The 26,353-nt window shown below is 43.8% G+C and overlaps 1 long non-coding RNA gene across 1 annotated transcript in view; it reads right to left on the minus strand.

Moving 5' to 3' along the window:
• Positions 1–26,097, minus strand: part of LOC111090501 — an 87,766-nt gene extending 61,669 nt beyond the window's left edge. The window contains exon 1 of the long non-coding RNA XR_005372116.1: positions 25,506–26,097. This is a non-coding gene — a long non-coding RNA (uncharacterized LOC111090501). The remainder of the gene's footprint in view (positions 1–25,505) is intronic.
• Positions 26,098–26,353: the final 256 nt, after the last annotated feature.

The raw sequence follows: 26,353 nt of genomic DNA on the forward strand, positions 1-26,353 counted from the left end.
CATGTCCACATCCTAATCCCTGGACCTGTTGTGCATACATTACCTTACACAGCAAAGAAGTACTAGAATCATGGGTAAAATTAAGGTTGCTGGGACGCCTGGGTAGCTCAGTGGTTGACGTCTGCCTTTGGCTCAGGCCGTGATCTGGGGGCTCGGATTGAGTCCCAGCCTATGTCTCTGCCTCTCTCGCTGTGTCTCTCCTGAATAAATAAATATAATCTTTAAAAGTAAATAAATACATAAATACATACATACATACATAAAATAAAAAATAAATAAAATCTTTAAAAAATATTAAGGTGGGTGATCAGTTTATGTTAAGATGGGGATTGTCTAGATGGGTCCAATATAACAATAAGGGTCCATAAAAAGCGAAGAGGGAGAAGGAAGAGAAGGTTAGAACTAGAGAGGCAGCAGCACGACAGGGACTCAGCATAAAGTTACTGGCTGTGCTGGGGGAGGAAAGGGGCCTTATACCAAGGACTGTGAGCAGCTTCTTGAAGCTGCAACAGGTAAAGGAACAGACTCTCCTAGAACCCCAAGAAAGCAACGCAGGCCTGCCAGCACCTTCATTTCAGCCCAGTGAAGTTAACTGATTAACGTTCCTTTTGCACTTACAGAACCGTAAGACAATAAACGTGTGTCATTTTAAGCCACCGCATTTGTAATTTCTTTTTTTTTTTTAGAATTTTTTTTTTTGTATGTCTTATCCTAGTCTAGAAACTAGTAGGTCCCCTACTTCCCCACTGCGTTTCCCCTCAGCCAGATGTGTCTGACCCAGAGGCAGTTTGGGTTCTTTGGCAGAGGACGCAGCCCGGGCCACCCTCTGCTGGAACAGGTACACTGTTAGCACCTCCAAAACTGAGTGCAGCTCCAGGTATCTCGTGGGGGCATTGCTCTAATCGGCCAGAAGGACACACAAGAATGTCACGGCACCACACTCAGGCCGACAAAACGTACAGAGAGCACAAAACAAATGCCAGCCTGAGAGCGGCTGAGCCCTGTGGCTGGATCCCAGTACCCGCATCAGAGCCCCGCAGCCTCACGTGCTGTTTCCACCATGAACTGCAACAGGGGCCTCATGCTGGGAAAGGGAGAAAAGACTTGGGGTTTCGGTTGTGCCTGGATGCTGTTCTGTATCCCAAGGGTCCCAACGGAAAATCAGTAAGGAGAGATCCTCTATCGACAGGTTAACGGTGACCCTCTGATTTCTTGGAGGGGGGAAAAACTTCCATCACAGAGCCTCCCCCGTCCTAGAACTAACCTAACTTCTTAAAAGACTTATGCAATCACAGTTGGACACTCCCTCTTAGGATCTGGCCCCCCCCCTAAATCCCATCTCTCCTGAACAGCAGGTGCCTGGCCTCAACACTGAACCATGCCGGCTCTGTCTAGAGGTGTGGAGTCTTGGGACGTTTCCTGGCACTTGTGAGGTTTGTAACAGGCAGGTCACCAAAGCCACTTCTCGGCTGGCCTGGCTTTCCCTGAGCTGCTGTGCACCCCCAGCAAGAGGTCAAGGAATATCTCATTCCTGTGTATTAGTGGCTACTCCTTCGACCTCTTGCTCTTGAGTTACAAGGGGTTGGGAAACGTATCTCTTAGGGGTAGTCTGCTGGTTCTCTACCTTTGTCTCAGTTTAAAATGACCCTCAGCAGATTCATGAACTTCCAAAAATGCACGTGCACCGCTGGGGGCCAGAAAAAAAATCAATGTGCCCGTAGACCACACGCTCTCCCTGCAAATCTTCGCATCCCTCAACTTTTGAATTTTCCAGGCTTTGACTAACCTGTTCTATTTTCCTAGCAGTACAATTTCCTTCTTTCCTCATTTTTCTATCACATAAAGGTAAGTCTCTGAGTGCTCTGGTTCCTCTGTTTTCCTCCTCCTTCTCAGCGGGCCAAGTGAAGCTTAGAGAAATTCTAACCTACTTTCTAAGTTGATTCTCTTTCTTCTAACCCTGTGGAGCTAACCCCGTTTGCTGGATCATCGTGCTCTCCTTCCCTGTTCTTTGCTCCCTGCCCAAGCACACTTCCTTCGAGATTTTATCTTGTGCTGCCCCCGGCCTGAGAGGGAAGAACTCGGTCAGTTCCAGGCCTGCCGAAAGTAAAGGCAGCCCAGCACCCAGAAGATCTCTCCCCGGCTGTTTATAGGAAATCCAGGCCTAATTTCAGTCATGTTGGCCTCTCCGGCTGAAACTCTGTCATCTGTCCTAAATCCCTCTGCTCCACCGATGTCCTAGCCACGCTCCCCTCACAGCATACACCATACCTGTTGGCACAAGTTGTTGTGTTACCTTGAAAACTAAATAAATATGTTGTGTTGTGATTCTCTTAGCTGTCTGAGCAGATACCACATAACCACCCTCACCCTATGCTGTCCCAGGCTTTAGGGAGGCTCCCGTTTGCTCTTACGATTGACCCACCCCATTGCCATGCTGCCAAGAAGTCTCTCAACAATGCTTCTCTGGGAAACATTCTGGTCCACACAGAATGTACTGCTTAACGTGACTAAAATTTTAGGGGAGAAATGCAACCTCTGATGGGGCAACTACCAAACTACCCTTTCGCTTTTAGTTCTTCCTTTAAAAGCACTTAGATCTGGATGCGTGTTTCTCCCATTCACATCTGTGTTCTCTGAGTCAGTCCTAAGCCTCTGGGTTAAGAAAATGCCCTTCCTGCTCTTCTTCTATCTCAATGGGTGCATCTTCCTACAGTTTCTCCCTCACTTTTCAACTGCTCCTCTCTGACTTAACCACAAAAACTTGTTTTCTTAAGAACTAATTCTACTCCAACGTAACTGACCAAACCCCATTCCTAAAAGCCGTCTGTTCCAGACATAGGAGGTTTGAATGCTTTCTCCATTTCATATGCTTTCCTGTCTCCACCCACCAAGATGACACGCTGCTGATAGAGGAAATCTTACTCCTTTTCATCTGTTCATTGATTTAAAATGCACCATTTATCTGTAATTGATCTCAGCACTGGTCTCAGAAACCTACACCTGCTCTCAGGGCTTATGAAGGGAACAATCTAGAACCAACTTGAGAACCTGTAGATAGGAATCCACAACCTCTGGAAACTGAAGGAGGCCAAGGCTTTCCCTGGATGAAATACAAAATGAAACAGAGACAGAATTTGGGAGAGGTGACCTAGCACTCTCTGTCAAAGCCCTAGTGCTAACAATCTAAAGGCCAAACAGCACGTGCTAATGTTCTGGATGCTCAATTCAACTGTGTTTTGTAACTTGAGGTCCCAGTAATACAATGTCAGCCTGTCACTGCAGTGTCATTCACTGCAACCTTCTAGGTCAAAGCTTGGCACATGAGCTCATGTGAGCAAGTACTCAGATGCTCCAGAGGGTAGACTTCTTTCTAAGTGGCACAAGGAGTACACGGAGATGCTTGATGCCCAAATCCTACTCCTGGCCCTTCTTGTTCTCTTCCTGTCTAGAAAGCCCGAGAACAGAAGTATCAAATGATAAACATAAACTGGAGCTCCTACTTGTTGATCTGGGCTACTTGTAGTCTAACCTCACGTAAGTGAAGCAGCTGTGCCCTGAGGCAGGTCTTACATAGGTGGTCTTAGACTGAAAAGCTAGAGAGGGGCCTCCCACAATGAGAATAAAGGCAGAGCAAATGAATTTAATTCATTTAAAAAAGAAAAAAAAAAAAGCAAAGAATAACTCACTGACTCCTTAACCTGGAAGACACTGGGACAACATTGAATGCAGAGCTCAGGGGTCATGGTAGGCGCTACCAGGATGATCTGAACCCCTTTTCCCCTTCCCTATCCCAAGCCCAGAAGAGCTAGCGCCTCCTCAGACAGGCTGGACCTCCTGGAGGGTCATCACTTATGCCACAGGAATGAAGAACAGCCACAGTGGGTACAGTGCTCCCCATCCTCAAGCATAGGCCCAAGCCCATCTCTAAGCCAGGATCTGGTTTTAGAGCTGAACCTCTTCCCCCACAGCCCACAGAGTCCTTCAGCCCTGAGCAGAGCCCACCTTCCCCAGCCACAAACCAAAGGGCAGCAGCCCCAACCTCTGCCTCTCTCCTTCTCTATTGAATGAGATTATTTTATTTAAAAACTCAACAGAAAAACAAAACTTACTATTTCCTGAGACTGCCAGGGAAAGGAGTGGTCCTCCAAGTGGGATTCCTGCTTAGGCAGCATCAGCATCACCTGGAAATCTGCCAGAAGCTCAAGTTTATGGGCCCCAACCCAGACCCACCAAACCAGAAATTCCAGAGGGGGGTGGGGACGGGTGGGCAACAGTCTTTAGTTTCATATGCCCTCCAGGTAGCTCTGCTGCACACGAAAATCTGAGAACCACTGGACTAAATGAGGTCATAACTGCCCTAATCAGGCTAGCTACTTCTCCACAGGTAGAAAGGGCAAACAAGCAGAGAAAGAAGCCCCCTCCAAGCCTTTCTCTTCAGGGAGAGGGAGAAGCTTATACTATATAGATGATATCAGAAATTCCCTTTCCTCTTCAGTGATTTTGCAGCAATATAAATTGATGAGAAATAGTCACTAAGAACTAATTCTGAATTACTGAACTGGTCTTCTCACTGCTGCCTGGATTTCCCACTGCCACGAGAGTTAAAAACCAAGCCTCATGCTCTACTTTGCTCCAAGATGGTGGCCTGTTACCTAATTCCTGGGGAGTTAAGCCCCAACTACCAGGCACCGAAAACAAGGCCAGTCACAAACCTGCCTCCAACCATCTTTGCAGCCCATATTAAGTTCTATACATCAAATGCAGTAAGCAGCTTCGAATAAAGCAATTCAGAATTTGCCTCCTGTACAGCAGTCTTCTGGATTGGGAGCCCCCAGGAAGCAGGTGAGCCATGTCACATCCCCAGGATATCCAGCGGCCCCGAAACAGGGCCTGTACATCTGCATTTTGTCCAGGGTCTCCAGTGAGTCAGCTACCGGTGGCTGCAGATCACCTGAGAAACTGCCCACGTGTTGGAGAGCCTGCGCTCCCTGGCAGGTGCCCCAACTTGAAGCAGGTGCCTACTAACCCCTGAGTGGTGCTACCATGATGGCTCCACTTTATAAACTCCTCTAACCTCCCTGATCCAAACCATTCTAATATCTCACAGCAGGCAAACAGTATTTATTTTGCACATTTATTTATTTATTTATATGAGATTTTATTTATTTACTTGACAGAGAGAGAGAACATAAGCAGGGGGAGCGACAGAGGGAGAAGATGCAGGCCTCGATCGCAGGACCCTGAGATCATGACCTGAGCTGAAGGCAGACGTTTAATTGGCTGAGTCACCCAGGTGCCCCTATTTTGCGGAATGACTAGGTTCCACATCTTTTTGACTGAGATGTCTAATACTTAAATACCTGAAAGCTTGAAAGGCAGGGACACCAGAGCCACCATAGCGCTGGACGTAAGGAACAGTCGGTAGGTTTCCAGATGCGTCAATAGGTCTGCTCTCATTAAAGTCTTCATTCAGGCTCCTTTCCCAAGGAGGGTTTCCACATCTAACTTTAGATGTTGAAGGTTTCTGTGCCAAAGCGCAGCCGAGATCACTTGTTCCCTTAATTTTGCCATTAACTTTTTTTTTTCTTCTCTGCAACGTCTCAGAACAAATAGATTCTGTTTGCATGAATAATGCACCATGTTCCCAGGTACAAAGGAGAAGTCCAAGTCTGTACAGCTGCAAAAGGAAGCTTAACCAAGATCCATTTCCAGTGCTTTGCCTGCATCAAAAGACTTAGAGCCCATTGGGGATTTTTTTTTTTTTTTTTTTTTAGTTCATCTTCTTTTGAAATGCTATCCTTTCCACTCCCTGCATTTTAAATTCCACTTCATCAAACCTAGCATACACTTTTTGGTAATGGACTGGGAGTCCGAAGCTTGGATTCTCATGCTAGGTTTGCTACTAGCTGCTGCATGACTTTGGGTAAAACATTCAACCCCTCCAAGACTGTTTTCCTAGCAGCAAAATGGGCCACATGATGAGAGAATTGGGTAGCTCTCTAAGTGCCTTTGCTCTAAATAGTGGAGAAGGGGTCTAAGAAGTGCCACATCCACCTCCAGATCGCCTGAGACATGCTCTCATAATGAGGCTGGGCTGACTCCGAGATATTTCACTACTTTGACAACACTTTCAGGCGGAGATAGTCACTGATGAACAATTTAATCATTAAGGGAGAGAAGTGTCATAGAGTCAGCTGTTTAATAGCCTGAGCAAAGATTTTTAAGAATTGCCATTTCACATGTTGTGGGGGCGTGGGAGAGCACACAGTCCTCTGTTTGTCTCCTCCTCCTTTTGAGAGTGGAGATCGAGGCTTCTCCCAGAAACTATGTTAGGCTGGGATGAAAGTGTAGTCATGAATTAAAACACCCCAGAGTCAGTGGCCGCTGACCAAGTGTATGAATATTTGACTCTCGGTTTCTGCTGTTAATGGCAGATTGGAAGACTGTGTGGAAACGGTTTCATTTTACTTTACCAGGCTCAACTAATGTAGGTAATTAAGATTCACTGCCTAATTAACTGCAAATGGCTATACAGAGAGTAACATAATTCTGTTACTCTCTAAATATCAAGGTTTATCCATATAGTAAAAACAAAATTATATATAATCGAAGGCCTCGCTATTTGTTCATGTTATATCATTAATGATGCGCCATCCTTTTAGGATTACACAATATCCATGCAGTGCCCTCTGTTTACAAAGAGCGGACAAGAGGGTCCCAGAGTTTAATGACTGCGGCAGGTCTCACAGCTAGTTGGTGACAAAGACAGGTCTCGAAGAAGCTCTCATGGTAGATTAGTGCTCTTTCAAATTAGTCATTGAAAGGATTCATTTGTATTAAGAGAAATTATTTCTATTTCATCGTTCCTGGCTTATTAAGCAATTTGGGATCACAGGCATTTCTGACACTGGGCAGTGGGGGGTGAGGATGACAAAGAAGGAGATTTCTTGTTTTCCAGATTTATTCAAATGCAATTTATTTATGTCTCACAATCTGCCAACAGATCAAGCTAAGCCCCAACCTTGTCCCTCATGAAAAGATGATATAAAGCACACTTGAGAAATAAATTGAGTCAGGAAATGTATCGCCCAGGGTGTACTGGGCTCTGAACAATCTGTAACAGGACAAGGCACCGTAAGTATTGTCCCTTCTGTAATGCTGGGGGATGCCTGGCTGGCTCCAGAGTGAAGATCCAGGGCCCAGGGCTGTGTGCAGAGGAGCTGCCCAGAGACACCGGGCGTGCAAAGGGAGAAGGAATCAAGCATGAGCTGTGTCCTAGGGCTGCCCAGCACCAAGCCAGAGACACTTACTTCAGCCATGAACCCTGGTGTGTGCAGGGTGTGCTCTAGCCAGTAGTAGAAGACAAAGTCCAAAGGCAGGAAGCCAAGCCGATCCTCAGGAATGTGAGTGAGAAAATCAAGTTCATCACTGGGCCCATGAATAGAATATACAACCTCCTGGTCTTCGGGTTTGCCACATGAATGAATGGATAGAGGGATGATGGCAGATTACCTGTGAGAATTGTGTTCCTTTTTTTTTTTCTTTTTCACGAGCATACAACAAATTATGTCACAATATTGGTAGGAAGGGAATCACTGTGGAACCCGTGGGGTGACCTACCCAGAAGGGTGATCGTTAAACTCATCCTCCTAAGAAAGAATACCTGATGGGACGCTTTGTGCATTGACATTTTAGAAAGAAAAGCTCATCCCCAGGAAGGGAAAAGATCAAGGTTCCTGAAATACAGACGCCTGAACAGGTCTTAGCTCTAACATTTGGAAGGCAGCTACGTTTGGAAACTCTAAGTTACCTGGTAGTGCTAAAAGTGTTGGTGCTCTGACCTGATAGCACGACAGATGGGTGTGCAATAGCACTCTAGCCTGGGCCAGGCTTCGGCACCTTCCTCGCAGCACAAGCCTTCTATGGCAGACACCTGCTCACCACCCCGCACACTACCCAGCAGCCCTAACGTCCCATGGGAAGAAGTGGCAGCATCACCACTGGCCTGCCTCAACCAAATCTCCACTGAGTGACCTTTAAATCAAATGTCCCTGCCAGTTTGGCTGTCACTTCCCCTCTAAGCACAACACCGGGGAACAGGTAACCCCAAACTGAAGACTCGTTGTTGTAGGAAACGGGGATTGGCTGGTCTGCAGCCACTATAGCAGAAGACCTGGGCCAGTTACTGTGCCTGGATGCACCTCGCCAAGGTCACCTCCTGGGCAGCCGCCAGTGCTTCTTTGCCAAGGGGAAATGAATCCCCTACTGCCCCTCCCCTCCCCTCAAGACCCAGTAGAGGGAGGAGAAAGATACTACTAATTGTCAGAGCTTTAACTCATTACTGATGCGAGGTGGTGCAGGGGGTAGGGGGTGGGGGACGTTGAACATTTGTATTCTAGAGATAGAAGGGGCCCAGCAAGTGTGCTCCATTACCACGTAGGGGACATACCTGTTACAGAACGAACAAATTAATTAATGGATGAATGGTTTAATTATGTTTATAGGAGATTTGTCCTACTTTAAAGGCACTCTCAGGACACACTGACCTTTAACCACTCCTCTTTCCACAAGAAGTAACTTTAGCCCTCCTGGGTACTGTCAGCCTTAGCTACAACCTCAGAAAAGTTTGATCAGCCACCAGCTGATTTGATCTGAGCCATCCTCTAGGGAGGCAGAAGGCCAGGCCTGCAGCCCACTGTTCCTACAAGAGGCTCTCACAAGCTCATCCTGCATTACCAGAGCCTCAGTGCTGGAAGTTGACTTTGGCGACCATTTGGAAAGAGCATGTTGAATGGAGAACACATCCCGGTGAGCCAGCAGGAGACCCAGGCTCCAGAGCACAACCCCATTTACTACTCAACAGGAAAGTGGAAGACACTTGTCTTTTGAGTCTTCATTCTCAAAACGTAGCCTAGTGTAGGAGCTCAGCAAGGCAGAGAGGAGGGAAGAGAGAGCCAAGGATGGAGGGAAAGGCCTCCCTCATGAACTCACCATGGTAACCTCCAGGGAGAAGCAATGAAAATGCCTTGTGAACCACACACTACCGCATAAGTTTAAGAGTTCTGTAGAATAAGAGTTAGCTCCTAAGTGGCCCAATTTGAAGTTCAGTAAAAGAACCTGACAGTCTCTTCTGGAAGGATCTGCATGGGATTTTCCTGTATGGAAGAAGACCCAGTTTAAATGGCCCACCCCCTGGGTCACAGTCCCCCTTCCTTGGAACATCAGGGCATGATTTCTTTGGTTTTACTAAGAAGTAAACATCCTGGTTGCACAGCATGTTTGTTCACAGGTCCCCTGTTCACACTGTATTAGGAGTATCTAAGTTGGTGACACAGGTATGAGATCCAAGATGGGACTGTGCCTGGCTGGGAGGGAAGGGGAGGTGTATGCTGGCAGTGGGGTACCCCAGGAGGCCAGGGGCACTCATATCTTCGGTTGGTCTTTAAAGAGAAACATATCCTTAAGTGTTTGTTAGGCTTTAGGCTTTGTTTCTTTTGACTCTAGACCTAGACAGGTGACTTAGCTTCTTCAGGGACATGGGGATGATTACAGCACCTAACTTGCTTGCCAGTTTGTTGATAAGGTCCTGAGAATGGTAACAGCCACGTGCCAATTGTTTGCGCTCATGACTCCTTCCAGGGGTGCCCGGGTCAAACACCTGAATCAAAATCAGATGCTTGTCATGGAACAGGTGTGGGTCAAGTGAGAGGTATGTTTACAAGCACTGTCTCATTTAATCATATATGCTTCAATCTTTACAACAACATGGCAAGGAAGGAGTATTTTCTTTATAAAAGAGAGGAAAACTGAAGTCATAGCTGGTATTCAGGATGACACAATTGATAAGTCTCCAGGCGGGGTCGACCCAGACCTGCTGCTTGCAAAACATCCCAAGAGCTATGTTTGCTATCATGGATATATCCCATACCAGGAGGATCTATGCAGACAAAGCAGTGGTTTTCCAAGGGGGTCAGAGCTCAACTCCAACAGCATTGGGAAACAAAATGCTCGGTAGATGGACCTAGAACAGGCGGCCATAACCACAGAGGTATATAAAAAGGCTTCCGCCTTGGCCGCAAGCATATAAGCTACAGGCAGGGAGTTCTTAGGCAAAGGAATTTAAAATGCTGCTCCTAATCTTTGATGAAAGCTCAAAGCTCAAAGAGCCCCTATTTAAAAATGCCCTTCAGGTTTTGCCCAACTGAGTGGGGAAAAAATATCCAATTCAAAATTTTGGAAATATCTGGGGATGTCAGAATTTAGTATTTTTGCTGAAACCAAGTAATGAGGGACCAGGTCTCTAAGGAAGGTTTGGTGAAGACTATGAAGGCCAGGCTCACAGGAGCGGTGCCCAGGGAGGATACTCTCCTCTCCCTGGAGGGATGGCCAGACACAGCCTTGGGGAGTTTGGGAAAGGGGAAGTGCCCTGCAGCAGGGACTCATCCCTAACTCTTACTTTCTTCTCCACCCACGTGTCTAAGTGAAGCTCTCCACTGCCCTGAAGGGGAAAGAGGCTTTCTTTCCACATTATATAGACTTACTTGACTTGTGAAGAGCTGACGCAGGGAATACCATTCTCCTGCCTGCCAACACTGCTGGATAAGCTCAAATTATTATAGGCTTTATTCTCATTTAATAGGAGGAAGATTACTGCCAAAAATGTATATGAAAGTGCTTTGTAACAAACAAAAGTAAAGCATTATAGAAATGTGTGAGGAATGATAGTGATCATGGTCATAGAGATACATGTTATGCAGCAAAGGAAAACAGAACCTAGGGGCACTTGGGTGGCTCAGTGGTTGAGCCTTTGGCTCAGGTTGTGATCCCGGGATCCTGGCCCAGTCCCATACCAGGCTCCTTGCAGGGAGCCTGCTTCCCCCTCTGCCTAAGTCTCTGCCTCCCTGTGTGTGTCTCTCATGAATACATTAAAAAATTTAAAGAAGTCTTTGAAAAGAAAACAAAACCTAAATTTTAACAACAGAAAAACAGTTAAATAAACTATGGTTTATCTATACGATAGAAGGCTGGATGGCCACTAGAAGTCATTTTATGAAAAACTTTTGATGGTGAAAGAAAATGCGATTACTGCTATGTGAAAATCATTGTATGCCTGCAGGTAAGCTAGATGGATGGATGGACAGGTGGAGAGATGGAGACAGACAGGGAGAGGGAAGAAAATTATTGCAATATATAAATAGGATTTATCTCCGAGTGCCTATATCATGCTTGAATTTTATTTTCCCTTTCATTTTTATTTCTTTCGTTTCTACCCTGCCTTGTTCTAAAAACAATTTAAAGTTGTTTACAACACACATACAAGATAAAATTAAATTGGGAAAAACTTAAGCAAGTGAGGAATAAATATGAGAAAGATAAGGTATAGCCAGCAGAAGGGCTGGTATGTAGAACGTCTTCCGTGAAGCCCCACACATTAGATACAGATCGACAGCAAATTCACCCCTCAGCTTTCTGAGCACCAACATGGGAGAGAGACATGAAGTAGACCATGTGACCCATGGGCATGGGTCAAAGCACTAGCAGAAAAATAAAGCACAATGGTTCTGTTTAAGAAAACGGGAAAGACAGTTCTTCCCATGGTTCTCTGCTCAAAGGGACACCAATGTGGAAAGTGGTGGTGAGTGGGCAATGTTTGGTGCCCGCAGTGACCCAGTGAGTCACCTACAGGTGTTCCCAGGAGCCTCTGTGTAAGCTGAGGACAGAGTGCCAGAGCCCAAGAAGGAGTAACAGCCACCTATAGGGACGGTTACTAGTCCCAGGCTCTGCACAAAGTAGCTGCCATGCTATCTCCCTCATCTGATAGTCACACACCCCTACAAGGTATCTCCAACCCTTCCAGATCAGAAACCGGGTTAGAGCATAGCTCAAATTCAGTTAGCCGACAAAATGGCAGGGCTGCTTCTCTCACCACATGCCTGACTTGTTTCACCAGGTGGCTCTATTGCTTCCCAACCCCAGGAAAAAAATCCAATGCTTCATACAGGCCAGTGGCACAAGGCCAAAATGTAGTTCAGAGAAAACAGCTCTGGAGAAGGAAGAGGAGGAGGAGGAGGAGGAGGAGGAGGAGGAGGAGGAGGAGGAGGCCATTTTTCTCTTTCTACTTTTTAGTATTTCCGAGCTTTGGCCAAATATTATGTTTACTTTTACATTATTCACCCTCTTGGATTCCCTGCACCGTTCCCCAAGCCCACGCAGTTCACATTATTTTCAGTTGATTTTAAGAGTTCTTGAGGCAACTCCATGGAGCAGTGGCTCAGTTGGTTCAGCATTTGACTCCTGGTTTTGGCTCAGGTCATGATCTCGGGGATCATGAGATGGAGCCCCGTGCGGAGCTCCATGCTGAGCACAGAGTCTCCTTCAGATTTCCTGTCTCCCTCTGCCCCTGCCACTCCATGGTGTGATCACATGTGTGCATGCTCTCTTGTTCTCAAATAAATACATGATTTCTTAATAAATTTATTTTTTATTGGTGTTCAATTTGCCAACATACAGAATAACACCCAGTGCTCATCCTGTCAAGTGCCCCCCTCAGTGCCCGCCACCCAGTCACCCCCATCCCCCACCCACCTCCCCTTCCACCACCCCTATTTTGTTTCCCAGAGTTAGGAGTCTTTCATGTTATGTCTCCCTTTCTGATATTTCCCACTTATTTTTTCTCCTTAGTGATTTTTTTTTTTAAAAAGTTCCTGAGCACTTTTTTCTCCCCATGAGATAAGGGACCTCCCCAAGGATGCAGAACATGGTCTTGGTTTGTAAATAAGCTCACCCTGTTCCTGTAGCTTCTACAGTTCAAATGTAAAGCCCATCACTGAGCTATTCCTATGATGTTAGTTCCTAAAATGAACTTCAAGCCACTGTGAACCCATTCCTGAGCTTCTCATATGTAGTCCCTGCCTGTCTCACCTTTTTCCTTGAGTCTCCATCATATCCCTTTGGTGGATGTTCTATTTGACCCAACATGCAGGGGAAGATATCGAGCCTTGGGAACTTTAAATAATATTAAACTGACCAAGACAGCATTTACTAGAACTGGTAATGTTGATTGGAAATAAGTGCCCTCACACACACATATTTAGAATATAAATAAGAATAACCTTCATTCTTAAAAAAATAAAAAACAACCTTTATTATTGAAAACAATTTTACGAAGCATGCCAACAGTATTCTGAGCCTTTGACCTAGAAATTCCACTTGAGTAGGTTGTTTTAAGGAGACAAATATAAATGAGGGCAAAATTTAGCTACTAGGATGTTTCTTAGCATTGTTTATAGTAAGACTGGAAACTGTGCCAAAATAAGATTGTTTAAAAAAAATGAGATCTATCCTGCCAATGAAATAGCACGCATCCATGTAAAAGCTGCATTGTATCATGAACTATATTTAGTTACTTCAAATTATTTTTGTTTCCAATGTATTTAAAACAAGAAAATTGGGTTGTAAAACAATTGTGTAACACGATCTCACTTCTTGAATAAACATTGCAATATGTATATGTAAGAAAAAATGTAGAAGGATATAAGGATGTACCCCAAAATGTTAATGATAGTTATTCTAGGACTAAGGTACTACCAGGAGATTTTAATTTCTTCTTTCTGAATATATCTATTTTTTAAAACTTATCTATCGTGAAGATGTATTGCTCTGTGAAAAAGAAAAAGGAATTTTAAAAAATAGCAAAAACATATCAGTCTCAGTTTTGTATTTCTGTCTCTATGGAAGAAAAGAGCCAAAATATGGATAAAAAGGCTGATAAGCCAGGTCAGAACATTCTTCCGTGTTTGTGCCATTGCCATGGGCAGGGCTAAAGATTTAAAACTCCTTCACATCAGGTGGGGGTTGATGGAAGACATCCAGGTAAGTATGGAGCTGTCCCTTGAGGCATGCCAAGCTAGGACTGTCCATAAAAGTAACCCAAACCTTTTTCTCTCTAGTGCTTTCAAGTTCAAATTTAAAGTCATGGCTACCCAGAGAGATGGAAGCCAACCTAATTTTTATAGTGTTTATAAAAAAAAAAAAAAGCCCCTTTCACCCATGCCTTCCCCATTTTTGATTTCACAAGAGCACACCTGCCCCACTGGTCCCAGCAGCAGCTTATTATAGCTTCCATGCAAGCAGAAAGCACTTGGTAATCAAAGATAATTCTGCTCCCACGTGAATAAATGCAGTTCGGACTTGTCTATCACTAAAAGGCCTCAAAAGACTAGAAGACATAAATGGATATAAATTTAGTTCTAAACTGTTTTTAAAATACGTTCTAGCACATTTAATGGCAGAGCGAGCTAATGTATGTCAGTGCTGCTTTTTCTTGAAAGCTGCTTCCATGTGTGACTGAATAAAAAGATGGATGCTGGCCTTTCATTTAAAATAACATTCAATAAAGTGAATGTTTTCATTTGGCCCTTTTCCTATTTGGGGAAACTTTCATTCTCTAACAAAAATTTATTGAATATCTACTAGAAAACACAAATATGAACCTGTTCTGCTGCTGGGGCTTTCACATAAGTAGAAAGCCATGAGAAATTCCTTTTCCCTGTTTCAGCTAGACAAGCTACCAAGTAAATGCTGAGCTTCCATGTAAAATGTCAAGGAGTTGCAAGGCTTAAAATGTTAGAAAAGCCACAGTCCAAAATGCAGTAGGGATCCGAGGCCCCTCATGCCTCAGCCTCAGCTTTCTTCTCTCCATAATTCCTGCTGCTTACTTGGGTGATGTTCACATCCCAATATACACCTTGCTCTGCTTTCATGCCTCCTTCTTTCATTTCAGCCTTATCTACTGGAACCACCTTCTATCTTTGACTGCCTGGGAAGCGCTGACTCACCTGCTCAGACATCTCCCACTTTGTGAAGCATTCATTGAGCATAGTGCTTTCCACCTTCCCCAGTAAGGTTAACCAATCCATTGTCTACTCTACACAGAATCCTGTTATAGAGAATCCTGTTATTACATGAGTCACACTCCAGCTGAATAATTTGTCACATGTACATCCTCTACCAGAAAGCAAGGTTTCTGAGAGCAATGTCTAGACTGTAATTTCTCTTTGATTCCAGAATTAGCACTGTGCTCTTCTCAAACATAAGGACTCCTAAAACTTGGTTGACCTGGATGAAGAGGTTATCAGATTACCAGATTATAAGAAATAGTGGAGAAAAGGGGAAAGGTGAAGTAAGGGCGAGGAAGGGAAGATGGAAAGAGTAGGAGAACAATTCTGAAATGCTGAGTGTGATGGTTTCTGGATCTTAGACTCCGATGTTGTGGCCAAACTTTCCTTCTCGTTACATCTGTTGTCTAACTGATGTCTAAAATAGATGAGCAAATAGAACAACAATATGAAAATTGTGTTTCTAGGAGAAAGTGCAACACTGGGGAATCTGTAAGGCTAATATTGGGACAGCAAGTCACTCTTAAAAGTACAGTGAAAAGAGAAAATATTATTAGATATCTATATATCTTTCATATATTTTTGTCACTAGGTCTCCAGAATACTCTATGACAGCATTGTTTTTGGTTTTATTTTTAGAGAGAGCTTGGGTGGGGGGAAGCAGAGGGAGAGGGAGAGGGAGAGAGAGAATCTTAAGCAAGCTTCACACTCATCACAGAGCATGATCTGAGCCTAAATTAAGACGCATAACCAGCTGAGCCACCCAGGCGCCCCTATGACAACATTTCTTTAAGCTTGTTCCATCAAATTAGTAATGGGAGAAAAAAACATCAAATGATTCCCTGCCCTCCCCCAAAAAATTTAGGAAGAATTAGGTTTAAAAAAAACAACAACAAAAACGCCTTTCTGCAATACTAACTAGGCTTTTAAAATTCTGTTACATATTTTGAGTGTCTAAGAGTAAATGCAGAATTTCCCTAACTCAGTGGACCAGAGAATCCCAAGGCATCCCCTGTGACTAGGTTCCTTCAAATACATCTTAGAAAGTGAAGTCCTGCTCATTATGTATGTAGACATCATCCCTTCCCTGTGTATAAAGAAGGGCACTGATGCTGAAGATATGATATTTCCAAGGGCATATGGTGCATAAGAGTGAGGATTTCAAAGCCAAGTACCAGAGATATTTGCTCATTGGGATTCCTCATTGCCTTGAATATAATTCAACTTGGATCATGGAAATGTTTACTATGGCCTGAATCAAGTTCATCCTTCAGGATAGGGTGTGGGACTTTTAAACCCCCAAGGCTTTATCTATAGAGCCCCTTACCTAGAGTGTATCTAGATTGTTCAAGTGGTCCTGAAACAGACTGGCCCAGAACGAAGTCCTCAGGTTGGATTGCACGACTAGACAATTACCCACAGATGGAAAAGGACATGCCCATGTGCTGACATGACTTATTCCTCACATAAGAGCTCTTGTTAAAATGCACATTTTAATAGATTTAAATGGAAAAACATAATTTTCTAGAACCTAGATGTTAGCATAGATGATATTATTAAAGTAATAAACAAAATAGATCTGAAAGAAGAAAGATACATTGCAATTTAGATGAACTCCATTTTATCCATCAATATCACTGGAAATGGGGGCAGCTGGGTAGCTGTTGGTTAAGCATCTGCTTTTGGCTCAGGTCATGATCCCAGAGTTCTGGGATGGAGCCCCACATCGGGCTCCCCACTCAGTGAGGATTCTGTTTCTCCCTCTGCCTCTGCTCCTTCCCCCATTCATGCATATGCATGTGCTGTCTCTCTCTCTCTTTCAAATAAATGAATAAAATCTTTTAAAAAAATCACTGAAAATCAAATCATCTGTTTACAATATTCCTCATATAACAGTAATTCCATAAAACAGAAGTTACTTGGAGATATAATCTCCTTCTTAGCATTATGCTTACTTTTTCACCACCACATCACTATAGATTCATACAATCTGTTTTCTAACTCATTCAAGGCCATCCTAAGCACCATCAGTGTCAGAAACAGGCAGTATTTCAGAAAGGCACTAGAGCAGAGATCAGGAGACTTGGCTCTGTTGTCAACTACTTGTACAACCTTAGGCAAGTCATTTGCTCTCCTAAACTTTGTTGTTCTCATCCTGTGCTGTCCCCTACAGTAGACATTGGCCTTCGGTGGCTATTGAGCACTTGAAATGCACCTAGACTGGTTTGAAGTATGCTACTAAGTGTAAAATACATACAGAATTTCAGATATTTAAAATGAGAATAAGAGTATGAATATCTCATTAAGAAATTTTATAGTGAGTTCATATCGAAATGATAGTATTTCAGGTGTAGGAGGCTGGTAAAATATATTATTAATTTCACCTCTTTCTTTTAACTTTATTGTGTTAATGTAGCTACTAGTAAATTTAACATTACATATGGGAATCGATTTGTATTTCTATCAAAAGCACAGGTCTAATGTGTCAAATGAACTGGTGGTTTCAGATTACTTCAGAGTGGCCTTCTACTCCTAAACTTTTAAGATAAAGCCTTTTGATGGAAAATAAAGCTGGGGAGGGTCTAAGGCATAAACACTGACGGAAAGAACCAGGCAGGATGAGGTCTCAGACAGGACTCTGAGCACTAAATATCACACTGGTGGAGAAGAATGCAAGGGGTCAAGGATACTATGGGGGAGAGAAGAGACTTTGGGAGCTTTGGGGATGGGGGACTGTATCAACTTAAACTTGAAGTCTAAATCAATTTTTTAAAATTTATTCATGAGAGACACACACAGAGAGGCAGAGACACAGGCAGGCAGAGGGAGAAGCAGGCTCCCTGCAGGGAGTCCGATGTGGGACTTGATCCCAGGATACCCGGATCACTCCGTGAGCCAAAGGCAGATGCTCAAACAGTGAGTCACCCAGGTGCCCCTCTAAATCAATCTTGGCTTAGCTTTGGATGAATGAAGCTTTGTTCAATCTTGACTCCTAGTTAGAATAGCCTCAAAGTCTCTGAAGTGGATCCTGCCGTACATAGAATAAAAGATAATGATGCAGATTTTCTATATTAGGACTGCACTATGACAGTTTTACTAAGTTAGAGATGTTCTGGATAATGGATAAGCCTGGGGCAAGAGGGAAGCATTATACTCACTGATCCAAAATTTCTGAAGAGTAACTGTGGTTTTACAAATTGATTTATTGAGGAATGTATTGAGGAGAAAAAAAGTGGGAATCTCAAATCTCATGTCATTAAGAGAATCAAAGAAAAAGACAAGTTAGCCATCATTCAATCCAACCCCTTCATTTTGGGGATCAGCACACAGGGGCTCAGACAGGGAAAGTGAAATTGCCTTTCTTCACAAAATGATGCTAACCATCTGTAGCAAAGTCGAACTGTATTATGGTTCGGAATTGGGTCTTATAAAGGAAACAGAAAAGTAAGAAAGACTCTTTTCCTTCAAGAAGTTTTTAGCAGCTTAATTTTTCTCCCTTTGTCTCTTTTGGAGACAGTTATTTAAAAACTGATAAGATAGGTTGTATTTAGTGCCCAGTCTTTTCCTATTAAGAAATGAAGCAGGGAAGACATTTGAGTCTTTCTAATGTGGAGATTGGTAACTTCTCTGCCACTGGATCCAGTAAGCTGTTCAATACTATATAAAGAATGTTATACATTGTTTGTTGATTGAGAAATGTCCAGTTAGCTGCACAGTAACTGGTTGTAAAATCTTGACACCTCTACTCAAAGTTATTTTCTGGTTGGTTGGTTGGTTGGTTGGTTCTGCCAACTTTCTAATAATGGTTTTGAGGTAATAATGTTGGCTTTCGGGCAGCCCGGGTGGCTCAGCAGTTTAGTGCCACCTTCAGCCCAGGGTGTGATCCCAGAAACCCGGGATCGAGTCCCACATCAGACTCCCTGCATGGAGCCTGCTTGTCCCTCTACCTGTGTATGTATCTCTCATGAATAAATAAATAAAATATTTTTAAAATAATAATAATGTTGGCTTTCCACTTCCGGTAAATTGGACAATACTATTTTGAGAACTTCTGCTTCTGAGGAAGAGGGAGATCTTCAAGGCACAGCAATTATTCTCTCCCCCAAAAAAAATGATCAGAAAAGCAAGATAAATTAAAACAATCAGGTATACATTGCAAAGACTCAGAGAAGATAAATTGAAACAAGCAAATACACATTTCAAGACAAGAAATAAGACTTTAAAACTCCAGACAAGGAAGCTCCTTGCAGAGGTGCACTGAGGACTTCCTGCTTTTCAGGAAGCATCTGCCAATCATGAGTGAGAGCTGAAGTCAGAGAACTAGGCTGAGAGACAGAACCCAGCAGAGCTGATCCCCATGCAAAAGGCCACAGTGGCAAAACTAGGTATCTCACAGCCTCAAAGAGTCCATGTCACCATCAAAAGATGTACTAATTTCTAAAGAAGCACAAAGCAAGGAGCTAAAGCATTAAGTGGATTCTTCTAGAAAGCAGAGGCTTCCAGGACTAAGGAAACAAAACCCACTGGGAGAAGAGTGATGAGAACTACAGATGGGAATTGAAAGCTCTCATGGAGGGGACTGGTCACTGAGGGATCCACCCCTTTTCAGGGGCTACTAGCCTCTGGGAAGAGTTGGACACTGAGGATCCAGGCCTAGCCCCCAGCAGGAGGCTGCTGTCTGGATCCAAAGAAACCTTTATACTCCTTGAATACCAACTCCCAATTTCCCGCTCCCCAGCCTCAGGTATGTACCATTCTGCTCTCTGCTTCTATGAGCTTGACTATTTTAGATTCCTAATGTAAGTGCAATCCTGTGGTGTCTGTCCTGTGACTGGCTTAATTCACTTGGTGTAATGCCCTCGAGATCCACCCATGTTGTTTCAAATGATAGGATTTCCTTCTTGTTCTAAAGCTGAATAATATTCGTGTGTGTGCGCGCCACATTTTATTTATTTATTTATTTATTTATTTATTTATTTATTTATTTATTCATTCATTCATTCATGAGAGACACACAGAGAGAGGCAGAAACATAAACAGAGGGAGAAGCGGGTTCCCTGTGGGGACCCTGATGCAGGATTCAATCCCAGGACCCTGGGATCATGACCTGGGCCAAAGGCAGATGCTCAACCACTGAGCCACCCAGGTGACCCTATGCCAGATTTTATTTATCCATTCTTCAGTCAATAGACAAGTTCTAGAGATCTGCTCTACAGCACAGGGTCCACAGTCAATAACAATACTGTATCATGCACTTAAAATTGTGTTAAGAGGATAGATCTCATATAGAATGTTCTTATCATAATTAAAACCAGAACAAAAATTAATAGAAGGAAGGAAGGAAGGAAGGAAGGAAGGAAGGAAGGAAGGAAGGAAGGAAGGAAGGAAAAGTATAGATCTTAAAACAATGCCTAGCCCATAGTAAGCCCCAGTCAATGGCAACATTTATAATCCATCTCCTACCCCAAAAAGGAAGAAACCAGCAAAGGTTTTCGTAGTTGCTGGGGAAGCAAATAACAAAATAAGAGACCTGAAGGACCTAAAAAATGAAGCAGAGCTCTGCCTGAAGCCATAAACCCCCAACAGGGTACGCTTCAAACCTCTTCCCATAGTCCTTGCTTTTCTAAGTCTTCTAATCTCCTTATTTTGGCTCTTCTGTCCACACTCCCAAAGAAGATGTCCTACCTCTGAAACTCAAGGAACAAAGAACAATCAGCCGTTCTCTCATCATCCTGACTGTCAAAATAATCATTTCAGGTTAATAGCTGCTGTTCTTCCATCGCTAATTACATAGACAAAGTGATGTCTTTAAAAAATAACCTGTAGCCTCATGATGGCCAAAGATTAAAGCTTCACTGGGGCAGGTGCAGGCTGTGGAGCTGAAGCAGAGCATGGAGGCAGGTACTGGGGGGAGATTAGAAAGGGAAAAGAGAAAAGATAATCTGGAACCAATGCCCTGAAGATCAGCACAGACCTCCTTATAGCCTCCCCCCCGCCCTATTTTGTACAAAGCATGCACTGTCTCATAATTGTTCAGTTCCCATGGGTCTGTGTCTCATTCCTCAAACTCCAGGTCAATTGTGGACTTCTCAAAGGCGAGGTCTTGAACATCCCACAGCAACTGACTCCACCATGAAGACAGGCAAAGGTCACAGAAAGAGAACAAACATCAGTAAGAAGGTGGTAGTTGAAGGAAGGAAGGGAGAAGGGTGGGAATCAAAAGTGGAACAATACAAAAATATATTGAGGCATTCTCTCATCAGTGAGCATCGGCCAAGGCCAGTTAAAGATCCAGTGTGTCCACCTCATAGATGACCTCCCTGGGTCCAGCCTTGAGTTCTCCTTTGATGGCCTGCTCAAAAATCAGCTAAAAGGCACTTCATTGAGTGCCAGTGGGTTCCCAGCTCCACACTCTCTGTGCTACTTTTGTTTAGGACCACACAGCTGGCCCCCACCCTTGTGGAAAGGCAGTAAGACCACTGGGAAGACTGCTACACCTGAACAAGAAAAGAAATGGAAAGGACCAATGTGGTATAAAATACAAAGTTCTTATTTATTCATATGCATTTGTTGTTTTTCATTCTCCTTGTGTATTTGTCACATTGTCTCCTAAACTAATTACCTAATTACAGAGGGTGAAAGCATTTAAAGGATTACAGAGAGATCCCTCACATGTACTATGGAGGTAGAGATGTTTATTAATTGCTCCATCTAAAAATGTTCCAACCCTTTCACAGCCGCTGAATTATTCATTAATCTGCCCCCTCCACCCATGTGTTTAACCAGCATTAATCCCTCCAAGGTACCACTAAATACCACCGGTCATTTATACTAAGCCCTTTAATTAATCACATCAGTGGTCATGTGTTGACCCTCTTCTCTCCCACATGCCATTCGCACAACTTCCTGGGGAAAGAACCAACTAGAACACACACTTCTAGCAATGGCTGCAAGGCATTCTGCAACCAATTATTCCTTCAAATTGAAGTCACCAACATTTCAGACAAGAGAGGTCAAAATGTGGCTATTTTTATTTTGACATACAGATGTGGCTGACATTTTTATTCTGCTCTATGTAGAGGAGGACAACAAGAGGTATACACACGGAAGAAGCTTGCTCAAAGCTATTGATTCCACAAATCAGAGATCCATGGAAATCAGCATGCCCCTCTTGTCAGGACAGTGCCCTTGGGAGATGTGTTAGTTGATGCATTAGTATTTCCTGCAGGATACATTGCAAGAGAAACAACTCCCAAAACCATGATGGACCACAAAGGTTGATGTGTCCATTCATGCAGATTCTAGTACAGGTGTCACTCAACAGTGCAGTCTGCGTCAACTGTGTGACTCCATTATCTCAACATGAAGCCTCCTGCCTGATAGGGAAAGAGAAATGTAGGCTGGAGAATTACAAGTGGGTTTTCTACTGTGTCAGCCCAGGGTGACAACTGTCACTTCCAGGACTAGTCATCCAGTCCCATTCAACTGCAAGGAGACAAAGACATACAGTCTTTTATGTGTCCAGAAGAGAAAGGGAAGCAGATAATAACAAATAATACTATTACTGTCTTGTCTGTCAAAGAAGATTAAGTGCATTGGCCTTTGCTTCCACTACTTATTGGTTATTTGTAATCATACCCTGATCTGATAGGGTGAATGCTAATTTACAAAGAATTTTCCACTGACTTCTCTCATTTGTCTTTATTCTATCTTGTTTGATGTCTATAGCATTCTATCATGTTTTCTTCTATCATGTCACTCAGAGGCAAAACCCCCAGTGAGTAGGAATTTAGTTGGGAAGTGCCTCAACTCTCCCACATGTGCAGTTCCATTATGTCAATTCTCACAAGGTTTCTTAATCTGGATGCCATGATTCAGAGACTATAGGCCCTTCTAAGGTAATGTGTATGTGCCATTTTTCCTACGAAGAGGGGCCATACTTTTCAGCAGATGCTGTTTTCCCTCTACTGGTCTCTTGAATCTTTAGAGGCTGAGACTATCTGAATAATCCTTTGATCTTTCAGACCATCTATCAAATGCCTGGTACAGCCAAGTGGACAGAACAGATTGCTGATGAAGGAATTTTGGAAAAGAAGTTGGGAGGGAGTGGGGAGTGTCCTGCTAGAGAAAATGGATCAATGGGGGTCAGCAATTGGAGGAATGGGATCTGGCCTGCTGGATCAGGTCCAGCAGGAGGACATTAATGACTTGGAGAGAAGGAGCCAGGAAGCAGAATGAGGCACAAAAGGAGAATGAGACAACCTAGATGGCAACCATTTGTGTCCTTTGCAAAGGGTTGGGAAAAATCACTTTGCCCACCCCTAGATAAGGTTTGGCCACTAGAGCTTGTTCAACACTGAGTTCCTGATGAGAAGAGGCCTGGCTGTGTGCATCCAGACACGTTAATTGAATTTTCTGGAACAAGGGATTAGCATATACACCAAAGGTTTTTAAATCAGTCCTGTGATTTATTTAGCACATCAGCTCACATATTAACTTTAAAGAAATCATCCCCTACAGTCTCATTGCGTGAAAGGTAGAGGTGCCCTTCATGGGCAGGAAGATGAAAGGTTGAACCTCTAAGGCAGAAAGAACTGACAATGCACCTAGCAAACGAAATAAAACATTTAAAAAAGAAATTATGTTAAAACAAAATGCTACCCTACAAAAGGTAGAAGTCCACAACTAATTACTGATACTACAGCATACTTCAATGTTTTGGGGAAGTTAAAATAGTTTTGCTTCTTGTATTCTAAAAATGAAAAAGTAGGTTCATTCTGAAATCCCAAGAGGTTCTTTATAAAGTGACAGGGTCAAGTAGGGTTTCAGAGAGACATGGTGGCCCTGAGCAGGCGAGCACAGCACACCTCTTCCCACACAGACTAGTATTTCCCTGGCAGCTTGGCCTAAGCACTGGCCTTTCCTCTGCCTTCCAGGGAAAAAGGAATCATTCTGCCTGAATTGCAAAAACCATGTTTGAAATACCCTCTCAGCTTTGTTTTGTCAACTGACATCACATCTGTCCTTAAGAAGCCAGCTTAGAGATCCTGAGCCCCACAGACTTGCCAGCGGGGGACCCACCAACAGTGTTCTTTTATGACAGCAATGACAAGTTAACCAACAGCTACCATTTCCAAGAATGGGCACCTTCAGACCTACGGATGAGGAAACTGAAGCCCAATCCTTCGAAAAGATTACTGGTACTGATTTGTTACCTGTGGTACCCATGTTACCCATGGTAGGCTTCTAATCTCTCAAAAGTGGGGAGGCCCCCACCATGTCATCTTTGGTTTTATGCCCAATGGTGTTGGCCAAACAGCAAGGACCTGAAAATGTCAGTTAAAGAGAGCAAGAGAAAGAATGAATGAAGCTCAGATAAAAACAAATTGTCTGGGGCCACCTGGGTAGCTCTGCCTTTGGCTCAGGTGGTGATCCTGGGATCCTGGGATCCTGGGATCGAGTCCCGCATCAGGTTCCCCACAGGGAGCCTGCTTCTCCCTCTGCCTATGTCTCTGCCCCTCTCACTGTATCTCTCATATATAAATAAATAAAATCTAGGAAGGAAGGAAGGAAGGAAGGAAGGAAGGAAGGAAGGAAGGAAGGAAGGAAGGAAAGAAGGAAAGAAGAAAGAAAGAAAGAAAGAAAGAAAGAAAGAAAGAAGAAAGAAAAAGAAAGAAAGAAAGAAGAAAGAAAAAGAAAGAAAGAAAGAGAAAAGGAAAAGAAAAGAAGAGAAAAGAAAAGAAAAGAAAAAAGAAAAGAAAAGAAAAAAAGAAAAGAAGCGAAGCAAAGCGAAACGAAGCGCAACGAAACTGTCCATACTGCTAGGGATCAGGGATAGGGTTAGAACTGTTGGTCTGACCACAAAGCTACTTGTGAAGGCACCTCTTTGCACCTGTGAGCTCCACTAGCCCATGGGGTCTGATTGTGAGATGAAGGATAGTGGTCCTGAGTAGCTTCAGGCAGTTGGGGACAGCTATCCCAATAAACACAAAATACTTTCTTTTGCCATGTGTTTTACATGCTTTGCAATGCCCCACCTAATATCTTTTTAATGTGAAAATTGTAGAGTCATTATGGACACAGAAAAGTGCATAAAACATAAATGGTCAATAGATTTTCAGAAAGTGAGTGATCTGTCGCATACACGCCACCCACATGAAATGTAAAGCAGGCTCTCAGAACCAGAACCAGAGAGAAGCATGTCCCTTTCCTTGCACCTATCACGTAGAAATCACTGTGCTGTCATTATGATAATATTCTGGTTTTGCTTCCAGTTTTACCTTCATGCATTATGCATGAAGTCATGCATTATCTTATCTAATTATTGAAGTTCCTTAGCTCGTAAGGCATGTAATGACCATCTCTGTCCTAGGGACAGGGCATCAAGAGTACAGGGCTCAGTACCATGGGTCCTATCTGCATGTGGAGGAGAGGCAGAGCGGCCTTCCCCAGAGCCCTAGGAGGTGCCTTCTCACTCCTCAGCTCATTGGGACCTGACCATAGTCTTCTGAACCCAGAGCCTTCTGATCCCTAGCTGCTGAAGAGCTCATGTGCAAGATCTCTGAACTGGTGCCACCTAACAGGGAGCACGGTAGGACTCATGCTTACCTCCAGCAACAGGTCCGTATTCCCATCAAACCCACTGGATTCAGCTAGGGGACAAAACAGAAAAAGGGAAAAGTCAGTATGAGGCTGTCTGGTGCACCCCCGACCGCCCTGCCAGCACAGCCACTTGTTAGCTGGAAGCACACTTACACTAGAGGGTCCCTGATGCTGTTTTATATGTGAACAAATTCTTCATTCAAACACCTGGTTAAATCCAGAGTTTGGGCAGAGTCCAGAAATCTCCCTGTCAAACCCTCTAAAATTTGAAAGAGCAGGAAACCCAGACTCAGGGAAGGAAATGACTCGTTCAAGGCCGTACCCCGTGATAAGGCCCAAGGCTGGTAATAAGGGCAGGTAAATAAAGCAGCCAGTGGGGGTGAGGTCTTAATGGCATTTAGTTCCCATTCTGAGCTGGCCAACCCAGTTGCTTCGTACTCCATGTTGATGAGATTCTGGGAAACAAGCCAGCTAACTCGAGGGATTTAGATAAAACCAACTGAAATAGTTTCCTTTTTGTCCCTGAGTCCAACTTTGAGGCCAGGATTGAGTGATCCAGGCAAGGGGAGTTGGTTACTCTCCCTGCAGCCACACAAAAGACCAGAGGTCACTGGCATAGTCATTAAGAATCCCCTCCTGCCTGCAGGACACCTTGTGGAGCCTCGTAGGATTTATAGAATGCTCTCACACGTTATGGAACTCGACCTTCATGTGAGCCCCTCAGAAGGGACAAGGCTGAGCACTGTATTCCAAATTTTCAAGGAAGAAACTTGAGCTTTTATCCAAGATGGTAAAACTAGTGGAGCCGAGGTGACTGATTCCTATTCCATCATGGCCCTTGGCGATAAGAGAGA

Source organism: Canis lupus, chromosome 17, assembly GCF_011100685.1.
Source record: "Canis lupus familiaris isolate Mischka breed German Shepherd chromosome 17, alternate assembly UU_Cfam_GSD_1.0, whole genome shotgun sequence".
In the NCBI taxonomy this organism is placed as follows: domain Eukaryota; kingdom Metazoa; phylum Chordata; class Mammalia; order Carnivora; family Canidae; genus Canis; species Canis lupus.